Source organism: Alligator mississippiensis, chromosome 6 (genome assembly GCF_030867095.1).
Source record: "Alligator mississippiensis isolate rAllMis1 chromosome 6, rAllMis1, whole genome shotgun sequence".
Taxonomy (NCBI): Eukaryota; Metazoa; Chordata; order Crocodylia; family Alligatoridae; genus Alligator; species Alligator mississippiensis.
The window spans coordinates 73,568,539-73,589,768 of record NC_081829.1 but is presented as its reverse complement, the minus strand read 5'-3'; the positions used below and the strand labels follow the sequence as shown (position 1 = coordinate 73,589,768).

General features: G+C 46.6%; 1 long non-coding RNA gene across 1 annotated transcript; it reads right to left on the bottom strand.

Moving 5' to 3' along the window:
• Positions 1–1,576: 1,576 nt before the first annotated feature.
• LOC132251268 (uncharacterized) lies at positions 1,577–20,466 on the bottom strand. Its single transcript, XR_009463223.1, has 3 exons — positions 20,381–20,466; positions 4,816–4,886; positions 1,577–2,598 (listed from the first exon to the last, which is right to left on the bottom strand). It is a non-coding gene; the product is annotated as an uncharacterized LOC132251268 (long non-coding RNA).
• Between the last annotated feature and the right edge of the window lie 764 nt (positions 20,467–21,230).

Sequence of the window (21,230 nt, the reverse complement as noted above, 5' to 3'; positions counted from 1 at the left end):
ATCATAATAAAGTGAATTCTAAATACCTATGTTTTGCTGCTCCCCCACAGGGGCTACAGCCCCTCGACAGAGGCTATAACCACCCACAGGGACTACAGCCCCCCAATGGAGCTAAAGCCCCCCACAGGGGTTACAGCCCCCCAACAGGAGATGCTCCCCCTGCAGGGCCTACATGCCCCACCCCTGCTTGCTCCCCCAGCTCCCTGGATTACTGCCTTACCTGGCCCTGTCCCCCACCAGCTCCTGTAGCTGCCCCACCATGGCTGCCCAACCCAGCCCCTGTCCCTCCTCCCCCAGAATCCCCAATGGCTGCCCCACCTGGCCCCATCCCCCACTTGCACCCCCATCCCCCCGGCTGCCCCCCCCAGCCTCCAGCACGTAACCCCCCCCATTCACTGCAGGAGCAGGAGCTGTGGGGGCTCTGGGGCCTCCTTGTAGAGCCCCCCCCAAAGCACAGGGCAGTGGGGGGTAGCAGGACCCAGGCTGAGGCCACTGGGGCTGTCACCTGGCCCTGCTGTGCAGCGGGGGTGGGGGGCAGTGATCCAGACAGCAGCTGTACTGCTGGTAAGTGAGTGCTGGTTTTGTTTTGGTTTTTTTGTTTTTAATTGCTGGGATGCTGGGGTGGGAGGGCAGGCTGGGGGGACCTGCGGGGCAGGCAGGGGGTGGGGCCAGGTGGGGAAGGGATCAGGAGGGCTGGGGGAGTGGGTGGGGCCAGCAGGAGTTCCCCCTATGGTCTTCTCCCTGCTCCTACAGCCCCCCCCCCCTGACTTCTTACTTACCAGCACTGCAGCCTGGGTCCTGCTCCCTGCTGCTGGCACGCTGCCTACCCTGCATGGGCAGGCAGAGTGCTTCAGCATCAGTGCGAGGGCCAACCATAGAGACGCTCTGACAGCCAGAGTGTCTCTGTGGAAGACCCAGCCTCCGGTTGCCTCAGGGCATGGTCCGGGACCGTGCCCTGCCCCACATTTTTTATCTGCAGGTTTTTTTGATGCCTGGATATGCAGGGGTCTAATATTTCCCCCGCGCTGCAAATTGCAGTGCAAGGGACATTTTCTCATTCCCGCATGTGCCTCTTGCAGCGTCCCAAAGGAGTTTGAGACGCTGCAAGAGGCATGTGTGGGGTCATCTTGATGCGCCCTCATAGTCCAGAAAAAAATCAAATTGTAATCGGCCATGAAATAATAAAAATAATCAGAATTACTATTATTTACATCATGGGAGCACATAGTGCTCCAGTCAGGAATGGGGAGTTGTATTATGCACATAGTAGAAGAGACTGTACAAGCACATAGGAGAGGCCATATGTACATGGTAAACATGTTGTACTCAGCTGCAATTCACCAGTTAGGGCTTGCTCTAATCCTAAATCACCATTGCCTCTGCTATTGCAATGTTTGTTAGCATTTGTTGTGTCCCTATGACACTATAATGGGTCTTATACCCGGCAAGGAGACAAAGACACAGTTATTCTAATCTAAAAGCAAATTTATTGAACCATAACAGATACAATTTTAATTAAAACTGAAACAGCATTAGCAGTTAAAATTTTGCGGTTTGCAGCTATTCAAAGCAGATGCTCACCACCCTGTAATGCTGTGAACACAACTTCACCAGTTGATCAAGCCATGAAGTCTTATCTGGGGCTTGTGGTTTCCATATCTGATGTTGAGACAGGATCCTGGATCAGTGATGGGATCTTTTCAGGCTTTCTTCGGGAGTGTTTCAAAGGGTACACCTTTTTACCTTTCCTTATAAGCCATATAACTTGCATTTTTAATATATAAAATTAACTCAAGCCTTCTTCCTAATGCACATTAATAATTTTTCTTCTGTTTGCCAAATATGGTTACCTTTAACTGGATTTTTTTTCCTGAGGTAATCTTTTCATTCTTAGGTGGGGATAGGTTTTGCTCTGACTATTCCTCTTTTGTCCAGGTTATATTTATTCAATTTAGTTAGCCAACTTCCTGATTTGTTTTAAGTTAGGGACAGTATTTTTCCATCTGCTCCTTTCACTGGGTGCATGTCTCGATCACAATTAAAGCTAAGCATGCAGCTTGAGCTAAGCCTAAAGGTCAAACCCAGGCCTGAAGGCCTTTGGATCCCAACAACCCCCCACTTTGATAACTCATACTAGGTGAATCTTACTAGATAAGGTTCAGAATAGGCATGGTGGGAATGACTGCCTTCCTACAGTTGACATTGAGCTGGTGTTTGACCACTTAGGAAACTTAGACATTTATAAGTCGGCAGGGCCGGATGAACTTCATCCAAGAATGCTGAAGGAGTTGGCTGAAGTCATCATAGAACCTCTGGTGAAACTCTTCCAAAATTCATGGTGCTTGGGGGAAATCCCTGAAGACTTGAAGAGGGTCAATGTTGTGCCCATCTTCAAGAAAAGGAGAAGAGGGGACCTGGGCAACTATAGGCTAATTAGTCTAACTTCCATGTCAGGGAAAATCCTGGAAAAATTCATCAAGGAGTCTGTGAGATAGATTTGCAGAAGGTAGGATTCTGAATGACAGTCACCATGGCTTTGTTGTGGGCAGGTCTTGTCTTACCAATCTCATCTCCTTCTACAACTAGGTAACTCGCCACCTGGGTAAGAGAGAGGAGGTAGACATTGTATACCTAGACTTCCAAAAGACCACTGATCTGGCATTTCATTATGTTCTCATGGGAAAATTGGAGGATTGTGGGCTTAACTGCAGAATGGGTAGATGGGTAGGAAGCTGGTTGTGGGGTAGGACCCAGAGAGTTCTAATAAACAGATCTGTGTCATCCTGATGAGAAGTGGCCTGTGGTGTCCCTCAGGGGTCTGTGCTTGGTCCAGTGCTTTTCAACATCTTTATCAGTGATTTGGATGTGGGGGTGAAGAGCTCACTGGCCGAGTTCATGGATGACACCAAGTTATGGAGGAGCTTGGTCACGCTTGAAAACAGGCTGCAGATACAGGGGGACCAAGACAGGCTGGCAAGTTGGGCGGATCGGAACCAGATGAAGTTCAACATTAAGAAGTGTAAAGTGCTCCACCTGGGGATGAACAATCCCCAACTTACTTACAGGCTCAATGGTGCCAAACTGACTAGCATCATGACTGACAGAGACCTAGGGGTAATAATAGACCATAGTATGACCATGAGCCATCAGTGCAATGCTGTATCCAGCAGGGCAAACAATACTCTGGCATGCATCAACCGATGCATCACAAGCAAAACCAAGGAAGTGATTCTTCCACTTTACTCACCATTGGTGAGACCATAGCTGGAGTACTGCACCCACTTCTGGGTGCTGCATTTCAGCAATGACATTAAAAAGCTTGAGAGAGTCCAGAGAAGAGCTACCCATATGATCAGAGGCTTACAAGGCAAGCCATATGAGAAAGGGTTGAGGGACTTGGGTCTCTTCAGCCTAAAAAAGAGAAGGCTGAGAGGGACTTGGTAACAGCTTACTGCTATATCAGGAGAGTACATCAAGGGCTCGGCAAACCACTGTTCAGCAGGGCACCCTTGAGGAAAATGAGGAGTAATAGCCACAGACACCTGGAAGACCGTTTCAGACTTAACACTAGAAAAACTTCTTCAAAGTTAGGTGTCCAGACTCTGGAATAAACTTCCTCCAGAGGTGGTGCAATCACCTACCCTGGAAATCTTCAAGAGAAGACTAGACGGTCACTTCTCTAGAGGCACCTGACCCCAGCTGTCTTTCCTGCCTAGTGCAGGAGGGCTGGACTTAATGATCTTGCGAGGACCCTTCCAGCCCCTTACAATCTATGAATCTAATCTATGAAACTCCTCCTTGGAGAGGTTATCACACCAATGTACCTCATCTTCATGGAGTGTACAACTTTTTGTTCCTTTAATATAAGGACTTGTAGTGAGGGTCCTGTAAAGGTTAACAAAAGCCTCTGTACTACTGATAAACTTGGCAATATGTTTAGCCAGTTAAAACAACAACAAAGATGATTATAGCAGTTTTGGATGCCAGTTATTACCACAGTGGGGTGAAGTATTACATTTAAAACTTCTTGGGTAGTAGGACTCCATCCCAGCAAAACTTCCCAACCAGAATGTTTCACTGCCTTCACTGGACTTTTTCAATACCTGAAAACCTTTCTATTATTATGTTTAATTTGCACCACTATTTCATGATTGTGCTGTGTTTGCCATGTGTGGTAGTGAGAAGCCCCCACAGGCTTTCAAAGGGGGTGGGGCAGACCCCATGGGCCCTAAGCCGCACAGGCAACCCCCCACCCTGGCAAAACTTACCTCTGGGAGCACAGCCAGAGCCGGAGCCAGAGCTGCGGCTGTGACCGCGGCTGCGCCCGTGTGAGTCAGCATTACGCCGGCTGTTTAATAAGCTGTTCCCGGGGTGGGGAAAAGCTGAGCCAATCTCAGTGGCCAGAACAGCTGCCGTGGGAAAATTTAAAAGCCCCACCGGAACCCAGCTGGGGAGAGGAGAAGAAGGAGGATGCTGGCGGGGAACACGCTTTGCCTGGTGAAGCTCCAGTGGCTGGGAGGGGCATTGTAGCCGGCTTGGGGATGGCATCCAGAGCAGGGGAAGCTGTGCCTCCTGAATTAGACTGGGAGGGAGGAACGAGTCCCATCCCCCGCCCCAGCATCTCATTTCTAAGAGATTCATTAGAAGCATTTCTCCCAGAGGTGAGGAGGACACCAGAAGAAAAGAAAGGGAAAAAAACAGAGACCGAAGTCTAGCTCGGCCACAATCTAGGCTGAGATTCCAGCTGCCATAACAGCCGGGCTAGCCTGTAGGAATTTCCACTGATGCTGGTTCCCTGGGAAAATTGGGGCTTACCAGGCATGGCTGGACAACGCAGGCTGCTCCAATCGGTTGGCGAGTGGACGGGGTGTAGGGGCGGCAGAGCCCTGTGAAACATCACATCAAGACTGTGAGTACTACCATCCCCAGGGAGAGGATCCCCACTTAACTCCTCCTTTTATTCATTAACACCAAGATGTGGCAAGAGACTTGAAGGGAGGGGCCCCACACCGGACGGATGGTACGGCACCCGATGTACCCCCCCCACATTAGGTGCTTGCACACATGGAACACACATCTGAATGAGACAAAACTTGTTTTAACATTGGCGAATTTAAACCTAACTGAATTGGAGTAATGTTTTTATAAACCCATGATCTAGCTCAGCTACTTCATGTCATCCTGTAAGGCACAAAGTATTTAAAATTACATATTTTGGTAGATGAAACATTACAAAAACATTGGTTAATAGAAAATGGCATTAAATACAATTGAATTTGATCAAGCATTACATAGGAACAATGTGTTTGTATACAAATGCACCCTTTCCTAGCATAAACTACTGCAGAATGACGTTTACTAATCATGTTAAAAACACATTGTTGCATGTCATGTTGCTCACATAGATATTCCTCATGTATTTGTAGATTATGATCTTTACACATGTCCCACATCTTCATGAGCCAGGCACAGTTTTTTATTCATTGTTTCCCATGCACCCACTTTTTATATGCCCACTGGTGGTGGTATTGTGGGTACATGACAACTTCCTCACTACAAGACCCACCGACACCAACAGGTTTACAGTGACTGTATGAGCAACAGTGACTATATGAGTAATAATTTGTTGTTATACTTCCTCATATACAAAATAGATCCACTTTTACCAACCAGAAAGGTCCCTTTTTGCCACAGAGTGGTGATTCAACATGTTTTTTTTCAATTCAATAGGAAGGTGAATCTGAAGGCCTGAACAAATTATTTGAATAACTATACTTTGACTTAGAGCCTATGCCAGGATGCAAACTAGAGCCAGGGAGACATTGTATTAAGTCCATGTGTCAATGGCAGTGATGATCACTTGGTCATTATCCTCTGTGACCTGCTGTAATACAGGTAGTATCTCTCCCACCAGTTGGTCTCCCAGTCCCAGGCAGGTCAAGGATCTAATCAAGGACCTTCCAATCTTTTGCATTTCAGCAGTAGCAGAGCTTAATTTATTTGCTAGGACTTTGATATTTGCACTAAACAGCTGCTTCCAGTCTAGCTTCACCAACTGCAGTTGTTAGCACATCACACTTTGTCCATACACGGACTTGGGCATTATTAGCATACTATCGTTTTAGCCATTGTAACCAGTCTTGACTGGTTTCCACATCGGAGGCACACTTTGGAACAGCCATGGCCATATTAAGCTCCCTTAAATGTATTTGAATTTCTTTTATGGCTCACCATACTTCCAATAAAACTTGTTTATTATGATCCAATTTGACAACATGACGCCCCATAAAAGGATTTTTGATTAAAGCATCTGAAGTGGAATTAATCACTTGTAATGATAAATTATGCCACACTGTCTGTACCAAATAGGCACCATTTTTTACAGCCCTTGATATATTTTCCAGGCATAACCATAACAACTGAATTCCCTGTGGGGTCCAGGAACACTGGTTTGGATTCACAAGACATGACCAGATTGGGGGACCTGAATTATTTACTAAGAAAGATTCAAATAGCCAAGACTGTTGTGTGCAATCTCATGTGGTAGAGGAAAGCAGACACCTGGAGCAAACACCTGGATCTGAACATCATTTAATAGGGAAATCAACTTAGACTTCTGAAGTCCCACCACGATGAGCATTATTACCTTTACTTGTGGGACCCAGCTGAGAGCATTCACTAGCACTGCTGAACACCATGACTTAACCTTATGAAAAGCGGGTTTACTACTTTCAGTTACTTCCAAAGTAAAGTAGAACTCAACAGTGATATAACTCCCATCTTTACCCAATAAAATTACATGGCCCTAATAAATATAACTTAGTTTTACTTGGCTTAATCCCCACAAGCAGGATTTTCTCTCAGCTACCAAATGTACCATGGATCCATACTTTTTTTACATTTTTTTGTCACCACCAAAATTGTGTGTAACATTTGCCATAAAACCTGTGCACCTCTCCAAGTGGGGTTTAATTTAATTTTGTTTCCAACCATTCTTCTGGCTCATGACTGCCAACACTTCAGTAGTGGATAAGTCATCACTGTCACTGCTACTTGTTGCTAAGTGGCCTTCTCCTAAGGCCCCAAGTAGGTGGCTGCAATGCTTCACCTTCAGGAAGTAGCCCACTTACAACACAGTAGCATGCTTAGAGAGTACTACTGCTTGGGATGGTAACTTTACTGCATTAATATGGCCAGACAGTCCCTACTTGAAAGAGCTTATCTAAATATATCCTGACATTGTGGATGTCAGATCACATCATTCTATATCCACAGAAATCTCTCAAATAGTTGTTCATCTGTAGACACGTTTGAAAAGTTACTATTTACCAGTCAGCTTTTATTCTGTACAGTCCCAAGTGAAGGCACTTAACTTACACAGGAGGAAAAAACAAGAACAGAGGAAACCTATTTATATGGGATATATAAAGCTTTTTGGCCCTAAAGGGACCTACTCATGCATTTATGTATTGTGAGTAATCCTGTTGACTTTAATAGGACTATTCATACGCTATGAAACAAAGCAAAATTCTGTTGAACCATTAGTTTTGGGTGTAAAAATTGGCTCCTCTTGCTCAATGTCTTATAAAGAGAGACTACAGAAAAGGCATCACAGAAAAAGTAGGGTAGCTGTAACATCAGTTGATATAAAGCTTTTGTCAAAACAAACTTCCCTAAGTACTTTATCATATACAAAATTCATGCATGTACCCCTTTAAAGGGCAACTTTAGAGAAGAGAAGCCATATTATAATCCTATCACATTATATAATATATACATTTAATTTGCTTGATAATTGTGAGATTCAAAAATATTCTACATAGCTTGTAACTGATAGGATTACTGTTTTGAATCAATAGTAGAATAATAATCAAAATTATTCTCGTAGAAAATGCTAAAATGTTAGCTTTGCTTTAATGACGTTACATTTCCTGTTCTCAGAACTAGGTTCTAGATGTAAAGCATACTCTTGTGTGATGTCTTGCAGTGTTGTCACTGACTGTAATTTATTTACAACTGAGTGGAGTCTAAAAGTAATTGTCTCTACATGCTTCTGGCTCATAAAGCCTCACTATTAACTTTTGCCTGTCAAATGCAAAAAATGATTGATTTAAGGAAACAAATACAGATTTTCAAATATTTGCTTTTAATGCTGTGTGTTCATAGGTATTCTTTCAAATGGAACATATATATTGTCTGCCTACCCTCTTATTTAGTGTAAAAAACACTCTAAAATATATTTAATCCATGTATAAACCATATGCTGATTGTATGCATAACCCATAGCACAATCATCTCCTTATAGATTATGCGTGGTCTACCTAGGGCACCACTCTCCTGAACTAGTTAAAGGGACCCTCCTACCTTGTCTAAAGAAAGGCCTGTGAAGAGGTCTCAGTTTAACAGCGTACTGTATATAGTTTACAAGTACCACATTTCCCAGCCCAGCAGTTTCCCTTTCTAGAACACTATGGTCTTTGTCTTTAAATAGTCTATACAATTCATCTCATTGTTACTTCACGCTCCCTTTTTTCTCTCTAAACCACCAGCAGTGTAATATAAGATCACCCTTCTAAGTAAAAAGATGGCAGCTTATAAATTCTAAGATTTTGCATGTCTAATTCCTGTTTCTTTGACAAATGAATTCAAATGCAATTTGCAACTTCTATAATGAAATTGCATTATTTATAATTTTATTGAACTTTTTATACAATACATGGAAAGAGATGATAGATACATGTGCTCAATGCATTAACAGCTGAAAATGATGTCATGTTTTACTGTACAAGAGGAAATGATTCAGTTCAAAGCTTGGACACACTCTGGTTAGCATGTCATTTACATCAGTACCTGAAGCAGTTTATGAAAACAGGTAGGGAATTCCTTCAGCAAACTTTCCTCTTACCATTCAGAATATAGGTGTGAAGTAGAATATAGGCATACAACAATGGCAAGGAGCATAATTATATGCTTTTTATCTTATTGGCAAAAATAAAAACTTTCCTTCTATTTCATCCATATAAACTATATTTTTATGATATTCTTCAGTGCAGGGCTGGCAGTCCATGAGCCAGTGCATCTGGGCCATGAGGTCCCCCCGAGATCCTGCACAGCCACCACTCCGCACCATTGTTTCTGCTGCTATGGCTACTGAGTCACTGGGGCAAGGCAACATAGCAAGAGGGAGCCTAATAAGCTCATGCACAAGATAAGCTTCCCATGCAACAGCACCAGTTGCGGGGCAGGGAAGGGGAGGAAACTTATTCATATAGTGTAGCAGTGAGGGATGCGGGGCATTGTGGGTGGTGGCAGGAAGGAGGGGAGCTTGTGCTGCTCATACAGCAGGGTTCCAGGGAACCTGCCAAGGATGGAGCCCCATGGCTTGTAGCTGGTGCACTGCGAATCCCTGGGCTGGAAGCTGGCCCTCAGCTGCTTAGAAGTTGGGCAGCCCTGCTTTGGGGAATTTATAGCCTCTTAGAAAATGCACTCAAATGTTCAATCCCTTACAGTGACTGGCCTCCAGTAGCATCTAGGAAATTTAAATATAAAGATGTTCATATCAGGGAAAACCTATGCAAGGAATAAAAACCGATCATAATATAAATTGAATCAACAGATCAATTGCTCTACAATGATGTTCTCTTAGATCACCGAATTATTGTAGCAGATAGTCCAGGCATGACACAGGGGAGAATTATTTTTCATTAAATCCTGCATCAGGAAACTGAAGGTAGCTGTTTTTCTTCATTCTGAAGTGACTTACCCACCAGATCCCTATTTTACTAGTGAAATCAATTTGTCCACAAAGGATGTGGCTTTCAACTTTGATTCTAGCCATGTCACTGCTCTGTTCTTTCATCTTAAATTTCTCTGTCATTATAGGAGCCATTTTTCTACACTTTCTGTCACTCCCCCTACACACATACACACACAAACCACATTAATGTTTAAAGACAGAGGGGAATACTAACAGCTCTTACAGGAACTAACAGAAAGTCCAAATACCATCATCAGTTAGAGAAACAGACTTTAGGGATTAATTTACAAAACTATTTAGTGCTGCTGTTTCCCAAAACATATATGTTCATTTAATCCATACATTTACATTTTAGTGGGATAAAACAATTCTCTAAAATAAAATAAAAAAGTTCCTGCTTTTTCTGCTTTGTGGACATGTGATTTGCAACTTGTGTAAGTGGACTGCAGTTGATGGGTGCATCCACACATGCAAGCACATGCGCTTGCAGTGGCTCAAATAGAAGTGGTGCAGATTTGAGCTGGGGCTTTTTGCTTCAGAGCACATGCTTGGACATGCACTTTGTTGTGGAGCAAATTGTGCCACTTGGAGCAAAATAACCCTGCCTGGCTCCTCCCGGATCTGCAGCCAGGGGGAGCTAGAGCCTGGGGCCAGCACCTGTGCTGTCCCCAGCAGTATAAAAAGCCTCCCTGGCAAGTAGCTCATGGCTACTAGCTCTCATGAGATTCTGGGGCCTAGCCAATTGGTACCTGGGGACACTACCCTTTGGGCCAGCTGGCCTGCTGAAGCAGCTCTGAGAGTTCCCTGCACCCTTTACCCACTGCAGCAGTCTGGCAGTGGGGGCTGCTGCCTGGCTGTGACCTGCTGTGCATCTGCCAGACCCAGATGGGGACTGCAGAGCCAGTAGAGGCATCTGCCCCTCTGGGCCAGCTGCCAGTGGGCTGTGGCTGCAAGGTTGTCCTCTGTGCGGCATTACTGCCATATGTGCCCCCTGCCCAGCCATCTGGGCAGCTATCACCGGAAAGATGTTCCCAGTGCGGTTGCCTGCTTTGAACTGTCAAAGCCTGTCCTCCTGGTCCCAACTGGCCAGGAGGTCAGCCACCTCCAGCTAGGTCCAAGGTGCTAGCTCTGAGCAGGCAGGGTCCTAGCAGGAATCCTGGTGTTCCCTATTGGAAAACTGAAAAATCCCTGATAAAAAAAATCCCAAAGTCACTTTGTAAAATACCCCAAAATCCATGTTCCTTCACAAGTAAAACAAAAGACCGCTATAGAGACAGAGAAAGAGTGAGACAGAGACAGTGATCAATTGGACAATGTTTTATTGATATATCTGCAGTGTTAAAGCAAGCCTCTTATCATAATAATAAAGTGAACTCTAAATACATGTTTCATGAATTGATTAATATATATTTTGTTGCCCTCCCACAGGGTCGACGGCCCCCACACAGGGGTTAGAGCCCCACAACAGGGGATTTGGTCCCCACACAAGGGTTACGGCCCCCCAACAGGGTATTTGGTCCCCACACAAGGGCTACGGCCCCCAAGAGGGAGTTCAGCCAAATGGCCCCCTCAGGGGCTACCACCTCTCCTGCAAGGCCCACATGCCCCACCCCAGCCCTTTGATTGCTGCCCCACTTGGCCTCATCCCCTGCCAGCTGCTATAGCCCCCCAATGGCTGTACCACCCAGCCCCACTCCCCAACTTGCACCCCTAGGCCCCCATGGCTACCCCCACAACCCCAGGCACCGTCACTTAAACCCCCCCCCAGAAAAAACAGTTAAAAATGGAAAAAAAAGCCTCTACTTACTTTAGAAGCAGGGGTAGGGGGGTTCTGGGGCCTCCTGGCATAGCCCCCCCGGGCAGCACAGGGCAGTTGGGGGCAGGAGAGCCTGGACTGGGGTCACTGGGGTTGTGCCTCTGCCCTGTTCTGTGTGGGTGGGGCCCCAGTCAGCCAAACAGCAGTTGGAGCTGCTGGTAAGTGCTGGAGTTTTGTTTTTTTGTGTGGTTTTTTTAAACTATGGGGTGGGGGGCAGGGCTGGGGGGCTGGGGCTGGGCAGGAAAGTGATCAGGGGGTCTGGGGGGCTGGTGGGGGGAGGGGCCGAGCATGGCAGGATTTAGGGGGGGGGGTCAGAGGGCTGGCAGGGGGAGGGGCCGGGCAGGGAAGTGATCAGGGGGGTCAGGGGGAAGGCAGGGAAGTGATTGGGAGTGTAAGGGGTGCAGGTGGGGGTGGGGCTGGGAAGAGCAGGGATCAGGGGGCTGGGGGAGTGGCTGGGGCTGGCAGGGGTCTCCCCCATGGTCCCCTCCCCCCTCCTCCAGCCCCCCCCCGACCCCTTACTCAACAACACTGGAGCCCTGGTGCTGAAGATGCAGCCTGGCTGACCACGCATTTCAGCACCAGGGTGAGGGGCAACCACGGAGATGCTCTGGTAGCCAGAGCATTTCCCTGGAGGACCCAGCCTCCGGTCCCAGACCGTGCCCCGCCCTGCTTTTTTAGCTTTAGTTTTTTTAGATCCCTGGCTATCCAGGGATCTAATTTTCTCCCCATGCTGCAAACTTGCACTGCGGGGAACATTTTTTCCTTCCCACACGTGCCTCTTGCCCTGCCTCAAAGGGGTTTGAGGTGGGGCAAGAGGCATATGTGTGCTTGTCTGGACGCGCCCAATGGGTTCAGTTGAAAAGTTACTTAGCCAGAGCATTAGATGCCAGTTAAGAGCAGAACAAAATCAGGCTAGTTACTAATCTAACTGATGACAAAAGGCTTTACCTCCTCTAAGCCTGCCTGCCACAGGAAAGAAGGAGGGTCACTTGGTTCAGATGCAGTTGCTGAACCAAGAGAGCACATCTCTTCATTTCAATTAAGTTTTAACCTAAAGAGAGAGAACTAATTTAGATCTTGTTAAATGTAGATTTCATTTAAAATAAATAGAAATAAAGCATATACTTGGGTCTGTATTGAATTCAAGCTATTTCTCCTCGTATTTTGCTCATTCAGATCTTGGCCAAATATGTGAATAATGACCAGGGAGAGATTATTTTCCTAAAGTTTCTAAAGATCTGATGCAGGACACTTGATGCCTTACAGCTTGCCCAGCAGCTTTGTCAACTATACAGGTGGTCCAATAAAAGATATACCACAGAAAATCTTTGCTGTAGAGTTCTATAAAGGATTATAGAAGAGATCAACAGAGGTAGAGTGCACTGCAGATCTAATTAGTCTTAGAAAAAGAAGCAGTGCAATATATTTCTTTAGCAGTAAGATTTGACCTCATGAAGGGCTCTGCACTACGAGTTTTCTCTCTGTTCTGGAGATGTCAAAGGGTCTTTCAAAGAACATTAGAGCTATCTAGTATGCTTTAGGCTTTTGAAACTATTTTTTCACTTTTATGTTTGTTTCCATGTTATGATGTCCGCCATATGCTTTTGCTTTCTTTGCAAGCCAACCAGAGACATAACAAGGCACTTCATACCCTGAGCAGTGACAGCACATGGGGTGGCAGCAGAGCCACCCACCAGCTGTCGTAGTGTTCATTTTTGTGCTTTCTCCCTCAGTTACACTACTGATACCAACTATAAGGGGCTTCTTCATATAAGCACAGGTGAGTGGGAGGGAGGAGCATGGGGGAGCATGTGCCCCCCCTGAGATTGGCCCCTGCCTCAGCACCGCTCAGGATGGGGCAGTTTTTTTGCCATGTGGGCCAGTGGTGTGTTGGAAGGGGAAACTATGTTGCAGCACAGAAGTATAGGAGTGAATATGGGGCTTTTGGCCTGCCCTGGGCTTGCCCACAAATTGTGCACCCCTCCCCCCCCAACTCAGGAGCCACCAGTCACCCTTGAATATAAGTTATTTAAATTATAAATAATCATAAATATGGAAGGCCCCAGGCTTTCCATACCCTCCATTCCAGAGAAAGTTTCTTTCTTTGCCTGGATTGTTGAGAATTTTTGTTGAACAAAACACCACAGAAAAAATATTATTATTTATCTGAAATATCAACTCAGATTAAAATATCAAAGTCCTCTACATGATATGAAAATACAAATGAAACACATAAAAGCAGGATTTTTGATTGCATGGTCTCTCACTAATAAAAATGGTATCTGCCTACTTTCCTGCCCCCTTGTGCATCTTCTAACAAAAAAACATTTGACTCAGACAAAAGAGAATAATCTTTTAGTGATATTCTGCCCAAAAGGGAAGAAGCACTCCAAAAAAGAGGGGTGAGAAGGAAGTAGCTATTTATTTTTACTACCTTCTATAATCTCATAAAGGGGAAGCCAAAACTATATTGGAAAAACAAAACTGATTCCATTAGCTGTCTACAGATGCAGCTGAGGATAGTTTCCCACTATAACTGAAGCATAACCAAAGTTATGTTTTCACAGACAGAAGTGTCCTCTTTTCCTTCTTAGCATCTCTTGTTTGTCCCAGTCCCCGGTTTTAGTGTTAGCTCTAGGACAAGGGTGTCAAACTCGCTCCTGGGCCCAGGGCTGGATCTGGACCATGGGACTCCTTCCAGGCTACATCAGCAGAACCAGCCAAAGCTACATCAAGTCTGGTAGTAGGCATACAGCAGTGGTAACAAGCTGATGCAGAGTGAGCAAGGCCTGTACACCCCTGCACACCCCTCACTCTCCACCGCCCCCCTTACTACCAACAGCCATGGCTTTTGGGGTCCAGAAACCCCAAATTCTGCAGTAGGCTATAACTCCAAGCCACAATGCCTAACTTTCAGCAGTCTGGACAGCTGGCTGTGGCCTGCAAGCTGTATGTGTGATACCCCTACTCTAGAGTATTAAGCACACTCTTAAAGTCAAAGTTTATGTTTTCACTTTAAACATATACTTAGAATAGCAGAACCATAGGGTTGGAAGGGAAATCTAGGATTCCCTTGTCCTGAATAGATGTAGGATTTGCTGTAGATGTAGGATTCATTAAACCTTCCCAGACAGATGTCTATTCAGTCTCATTCCAACCATCAGTGAAGGAGATTCCATACCTTCCCTAAACAGATTGTTCCATTTTCCTATTGCTTATCTATTTTGGAAGTTTTTTCCCTGAGATTTAGTCTAAATCAGTTGTGTTGAAATTTAAACCCATTGCCATCTGCCCTATCTTCTATGGCAAGGGGAGGATAATGTTTCTCTATTTGCTTTAAGACAAACTCTTAAGTATTTTAAAAGTGCTATTGTCTCTCCTTTTTTCCCTTCCCCAAACTAAAAAGTACCTAGTGTCTTCAGCTTTTCTTCCTTTGGTTTGCATTCTATCCCTTTTTATTATCTTAATTGCTCACCTCTAGGCCCCCTCCAAGTTTGTTCCATCCTTTCTTATACTGGACACAGTACTCCAGCTGAAGCCTATCCAATGCTAAGTAAAGTAGTACTTATAGGGCTGTGTGAAACAGCAGTGTTTCATTTCAACTTCCGTTTCGCTGTTTCAAAGGGACAGCGTTTTGTTTTCTCGTTTCATTTCAAAGAACTGTTCTGTTTTGTTTTCATCCGTTTTGTCAAAACTGTTTCACTGTTTCAATGCGTTTTGACATTTCACCCGTAGGCTAGAATGAGGAATCATGAAAATGCCTATAACTTTGTCATTTCTTGCCTGGTTCAAATTAAAACAGCAGGGAGTGTAGCCCCTGATGAGGCTGCAAAGTCTGTCATGTTTCAAGGAGATAGGTGCATGGGTTTCTAGGAAACTGTACCTCAAACTGTTCAGAGCAAAACTTGTGTCACTTGTAAGTGTGAAGGCACAGGGTGGGTAAAAACAGCAGGCGTGGTAGCCCCTGCTGAGTCCACAAAGCCTGACAGGTATCAAGGAGATAGGTGCAGGGGTTTCTGGGAAACTGCACTTCAAGCTGCTGACAAGAAAAACTCGTGTCACACGTGTGTGTTAAGGCACAGTGGAGTAAAAACAGCTGGTATGGTAGCCCCTTCTGAGATCATGAAGCCTGCCAGGTTTCAAGGAGATAGGTGCAGGGATTTCTGGGAAGCTGCACCTAAAGGTGCTACCAAGCAAAACTCGTAATATGTGACTTTGTGTGTGTGTTAAAGTGCAAACTCACTGATGCTGGGGCCTCTACACGACATGGCAGTGTGTCCCAATGAGGTCTCCTCCTCCCCTACAGCCTGAGTCTGGTTCACCACTTTAAATAACAACAGGTAAGTATTGTAAATAGCACAGTAGCACTAGCAGCATCTCAGGCACCCAAACTGTCACACAGCCTTTCTTTCCTCTCCTGCAGGATCTTCTTCTCCAGCATCTGCCAGAGAATTCTCTCTGCCAGCCCCAGCCCTCAGGCTTAGATGTGCCCAGGGCCCTGCCTTCTTCTGGTCAGCTGACCAGGGATGGGTGCTAGGGGTGTAGGTTATAGCCGTGTTGGTCTAAAGACATGGTTTTGGGGTCAATCTGGTTTTTGGGCAGACAAGGTTTTTGGGTCAATCTGATATCTTTAAGTAGACCAACTGAATAGTTGGAGAAATATATCTTAGCAAGCTTAGCATCAACCTCCTAGGTACAGAAGCTCATGGACTCAATATAGATATTGGAACCTGTTGGACATTGGACTCCCCAGGTACCTTTGCACTTTTACCTGCTACATCCCCTTTCCCCTCCACCCCAGTCTGTCCCTTACCCCCTGACACCTCCATTTCCATTTTCACTGACTGGCTTTCTTGCCTGCATTGCATACCAGCCTCTGGCTTCTTTATTATTCCCTCCATCCAGAAACAGCACACACAACAACTACAGGTGCTTCCTCAGCCTGACGAAGGGCTTTTCAACCTAAAAGCTGGCATCCCAGGCAGCTATGCTAAGCTCACCTGGAGCCTCAAAACTCCACTGTGACCAGCAAGCCTCAGGCCTTTCAACAGGTCTGGGGTTTCCCCAGCCAGGACTGTGCATGCATGTGGTGGCTGGGGGTTATGGCGCCTCCTACCCACCTTTCACCAGGGAGATGGTTCACCAGGGAACTGACAGAGTGCAGTTTTAGCGGTCATCCCCAGGGCCTGGGGCCTCCTCCTTTCATATAGCCCCTGCCTATACCTCCAAGTTCATCCTGGCATGGGAGCTCAGCAAGGACATGTTCTTCCCCTGCTGGCTGTTGATATAGTGATTTAGTGCCCTCCAGCTCTGAAAGTGGGGCACTAAATGGTTGTGAAACCCAAGGGTAAACATAAAGAAGGAAGTGTGGATAGAGTGAGGAGGGTGGCACTCACTCCATCTGTACGTGGAGCTCAGGGAACCCCAGGAGCAGGAGGTTCACCTTCAGGAACACCAGCTGTTCCACCACACCAGGATCCAAGGAAGCGCAGTGGGGCGTCACTACATCACCAACAGTGCTGAACACCCTCTAGCTTGGAACACTGGTCAGTAGACAGGACAGGTGTTCCTGGGCAACTGTTGTCAGATATGGCCAAATCTGGCTGTGGCTTGCCCAGTAGGTCAAGGCGTTGCACAACAGTGGATCCACATCCTCGGCAAGATAGGCAGCCACCAAGGCCTGAGCGCTACCTGCTTGATGGTGGGGTGTAGTGCCTCTGGACCCCACCACGGAAACTATGCCTTTGACCCACATTGGCAGCACCTATGGTGGAGGAGGAGACTGGCTTGTGGATGGCATGCTGACACAGGACAGTGGACCCCCCTCTTCAATGCCCCCCCCACCGGTGCCCTTCTGTCTCCCTGACTCTGTTTACCAGCACCTCCATCCAGTGATCCAGGGTTTTGCTGCTGCATACACTCCCCTTCACCCTCAGATCAGACATGGCAGCCAGTACATAGACCGTACTGGACCTCAAGGGATCAAGCCATTTTCTGATACCCTCCTTTGGCCACCTCACCAATGTCTGCATGTCTGGTGACAGCGGCTTACCCCAGCCAGGAACATTGATCCCCTGGAACTTCTCCATTTGGTTCTCTGATTCTCTCACTACAGGGATCACTTGGATAAGGAGGGCATTGGCAGCACTGAGAGTCTCGGTGGCCTCGAGGAAGGGCTTGAGGACCACGAAGATTTGGGAATTGGTATCACACTCAGCTCTGTTAAAGGGTCACTGATCCCTCTGAGCAAGGTCAGCTCATGGATGGCCTTCTGTTGCTCCACCAGCCTTTTAAGCATCAGGTATGTGGAGTTCCACTGAGTCTCCACATCCTGCATGATTTTGTGCTGTGGGATGTTCAGCTCTGCCTGTTTGTCCTGTAGCATCTTGCCCCCCTTGATGTTGCGGTGGAAGTAGCCTACCACATTCCTGCATTTGTAAATGAGTTTGCTGGTGATGCTGGCACTGTCACCGGCAGCCTTGTTGCCCTCCAGGGTGTCAACAAAGATGGCATCATGGACTACCTTGACTATATTTGCCCCATTGTTGGTGCCCATGAACCCATGGGTGAGCTCACCCTGCCCAATGAGCGACCCCTGCACCATGCAGTTTATGGGCACCATGATCTCCCTTGCTGTGTGGGATTCATCCATCACCTCGGCTTGAAGGAGATCCCATCAATGTCCTGACTGGTAGCACCAGTACCCTGTGAGGGAGAGGTAGGTGTGATCTCCACCCCGGTTGCTCCAGATGTCCAAGGTTTAGTGTAAGGCCACCTGTGTACATGCCTTGTGCAGCTCCTCCCTCAAGTACTCCCTGCATGCCTCACATAGGGAGGGCACCACCATCCTGCTGAAGGTACTGCATGCAGGCACTTGGTATGATGGGGCCATGAGCACTATGAATTGCTTGAACCCTGGCTGCTCAACTAAGGAGAAGGGCTGGCCATTGACAGCAAGCATCTCCCCAGTGGTCTGGGTGATCTCACTCATCTTTGCAACAAGCCCTGCTTTCTGTCTGCCTTTCCCCCACTGTTCCAGGGTGGTCTGCCTCTGTTTTGTGGGTATGGGGGCTTTGGAGTGAAAGGGGGATTTCTTTTTTGGCACACTCCCACTGTTGCCAGGCTGAGGAGGAGCAAGGGCAAGGGGGTGGTGCCTGCGAAGATGCATCAGCATACCCATGGTGCTCATATGTTTTATTCCCTTACCCCATCTGGTCTTGGCTTGGCAGTTTTGGTAGACAGCATATGTGGGATCATCTGCCAGCTCAAAATGATCTCAGACCACACTACCCACTCATTTTTGGGTAGCAGGTGCATGCACAGATGCTTCCTTTCCCCCCCTCCTCAGTAGGTAGAAGCACAGCAACAGGAGGAGCAGACTTAGCTGAGCCACTTGCCTCCACAACCTCTACCTCAGTCTTCTTCAAAGTGCCTTCTGGGGAAGGAGACCTGACTCTAGGGGAAACTTGAGGGGTATAGAAAACAAACTCAGATGATTTCCCACTCTTTACGCAGAATTTCCATTGCTATGGCACTCAGGTCCAGCTCCAGCTCTTCCTTTGGCACTGGAAGGCTCAGGCTGGGAGCTGAAATGGGGTGGAGGAGACTGTCATGGTGGTGCTGCTTGTTGTCATGGTGGTGGTAGGGGGAGTGGTTATGCCTGGTGCTCTTGGAGGGGATGCAGACTCAGGCACTGGCATTGCTCCCCTATCCTTGCGCCAGTAGAACTGGAAGCCTCATGCCTGCTAGTTGTAGGAAAGAGGCTACATCTCAGTTTCGGGGGGGGGGGGGGAAGGGAAGGGAGCTTACAGCTCTCCCACTACCCCTTCTTCTGCCCCTCCCTGAAGACTTGCCAGCTGCATTCCCAGCATGCTTCATAGTGTTTTTGGTGTGCTGGAAAATCTGTGTGTTCCTCTGTAATGTAATTAGTATTTATGTAATATATGTACATAATTGTATATATGTATTTATGTAACAAATAAAATATATAAATGTATGTGGTATGTCTTCCTGAATAAATTGAATGTTATGCAATATATGCTGTGCTTCCCTGCACAGTGAATAGAATAGAATGCACACTGTGAGAAAGAGTGCAGATTTCTTTTCTGAGGGAAAAGAATCAAAATAGATCAACAAAAACAAAAAGAGGATTTTGGGGGAGGAATACATTCAAAGGAATGAATGAAGATAATAATAAAAGCATATAGAAAGCAAAAAGTATTGAATCCCACTTGCTAGTAACAGGCTAGCAAGTAGCTAAGACCCCGTGGTTTCCCAGACCCCTCATGGGTCCTGCTCTACAGTGGGTGCTTCAGGGGCACCCTAGCCTTATGGGCTATGCGTGGCTCCAACCACCCCTTTTACCACTCCCCAAGCCTCGCAGCTGTCACGGACGTTGTTCTGTCTCCACGCCCTCTCTGGCGCTCAGGCTCTCCGCACTCCCGTCTCTTTCTCTCTCCTTCCATGCCCTCTCTCAGGGCCTTCTCAGTAACGCCACCCTTCTCTCGGGCTCACCGCACTGCTACCCCCTTCTCCGGGGCTCACCACACCTGCACTGGGGGTTCTCAGCAACACCCCCTTCTCTGGGGCTTCTCAACTGCCCCTCTCTGGGGCTGGGGTCTATGTACCCCGAATACCGCGCCCTCACTGGTGCTCGGGTCCCCACACTAGTGTGAGTCCCCTATGAGGCCTCCTCCAACCCCTAATAGCCTCACCCAAATCACCGGTGATAAACAATACCACAAATGCAAGCCCTTCGGCTATAACTTAAACTGAAGCCGCTTGGCCCTAACAACATTCCAGCCTACCGGGAAAAACTCCATTCCGCAGCCGTGTCAGTCACTACTCCTTCAGTTAGGCTGCTCCTCTCTTTCATGGCAGAAAGCTGCTTCCTCCTGGGCTGCTGGCAGTGAACTGCCTCTAGCCTCAGCCCCTAGCGTTTATAAGGGCCAGGCCCTGCCCCTTACAGTCAGCTGACCGCCGGCAGGTGTGATCTCTTGCTCCCTCCAGTTGCCCTGGCAACCAACAGCTGGGCTCCTTATTCACTGCTAGGGCTCTTTCCCTAGCAGTTTCCCCTCTTTAGGAGCAGGGCACCTCAGTGCTCTGCGATAGGTTACAAGCCCTTTAGATGTGTCATCTGCATATTTGCTCAAGATACTTGCCATTTTCTATCCAAAGCACTAATTAAAAAAAAAAAAGTTAAATGCCACTGTACTCAGAACTTGCCCCCCATAAAATCCAACTCGAACCCCCTGCCAGAATGACAGTTGTTTATAGTTATTTTTAGTTTCTGTCTATTCAGTCAATTATTTAACCACCTAAATGTAATCCATGCAGCTCAACTTCTTTTAAAAATTCTTTTTTGTCCAGGGTTAAATTTGCCAGAAGTTCTTTGTGGTTTAGACACACTTACACATATTTTATCCATAGGCAAATTATCAGGGGCTTTTGTCTGAAAGAGTATAAACTACAAGAAGACTTTAGATAAGCATAGGAGCATTCCTCATAAGTGAGTATGGATTTCAACCTTAGTTTATCCAATATTTCTTAGTTATGGTGCTGCATTACTTAAGCTGCCTATCCTGATTTCCCATTGCCTTTGGTCCTTTATTAAGAACAAATATCTGTTATAGGACAAAGATGATAACCAAAATCCTG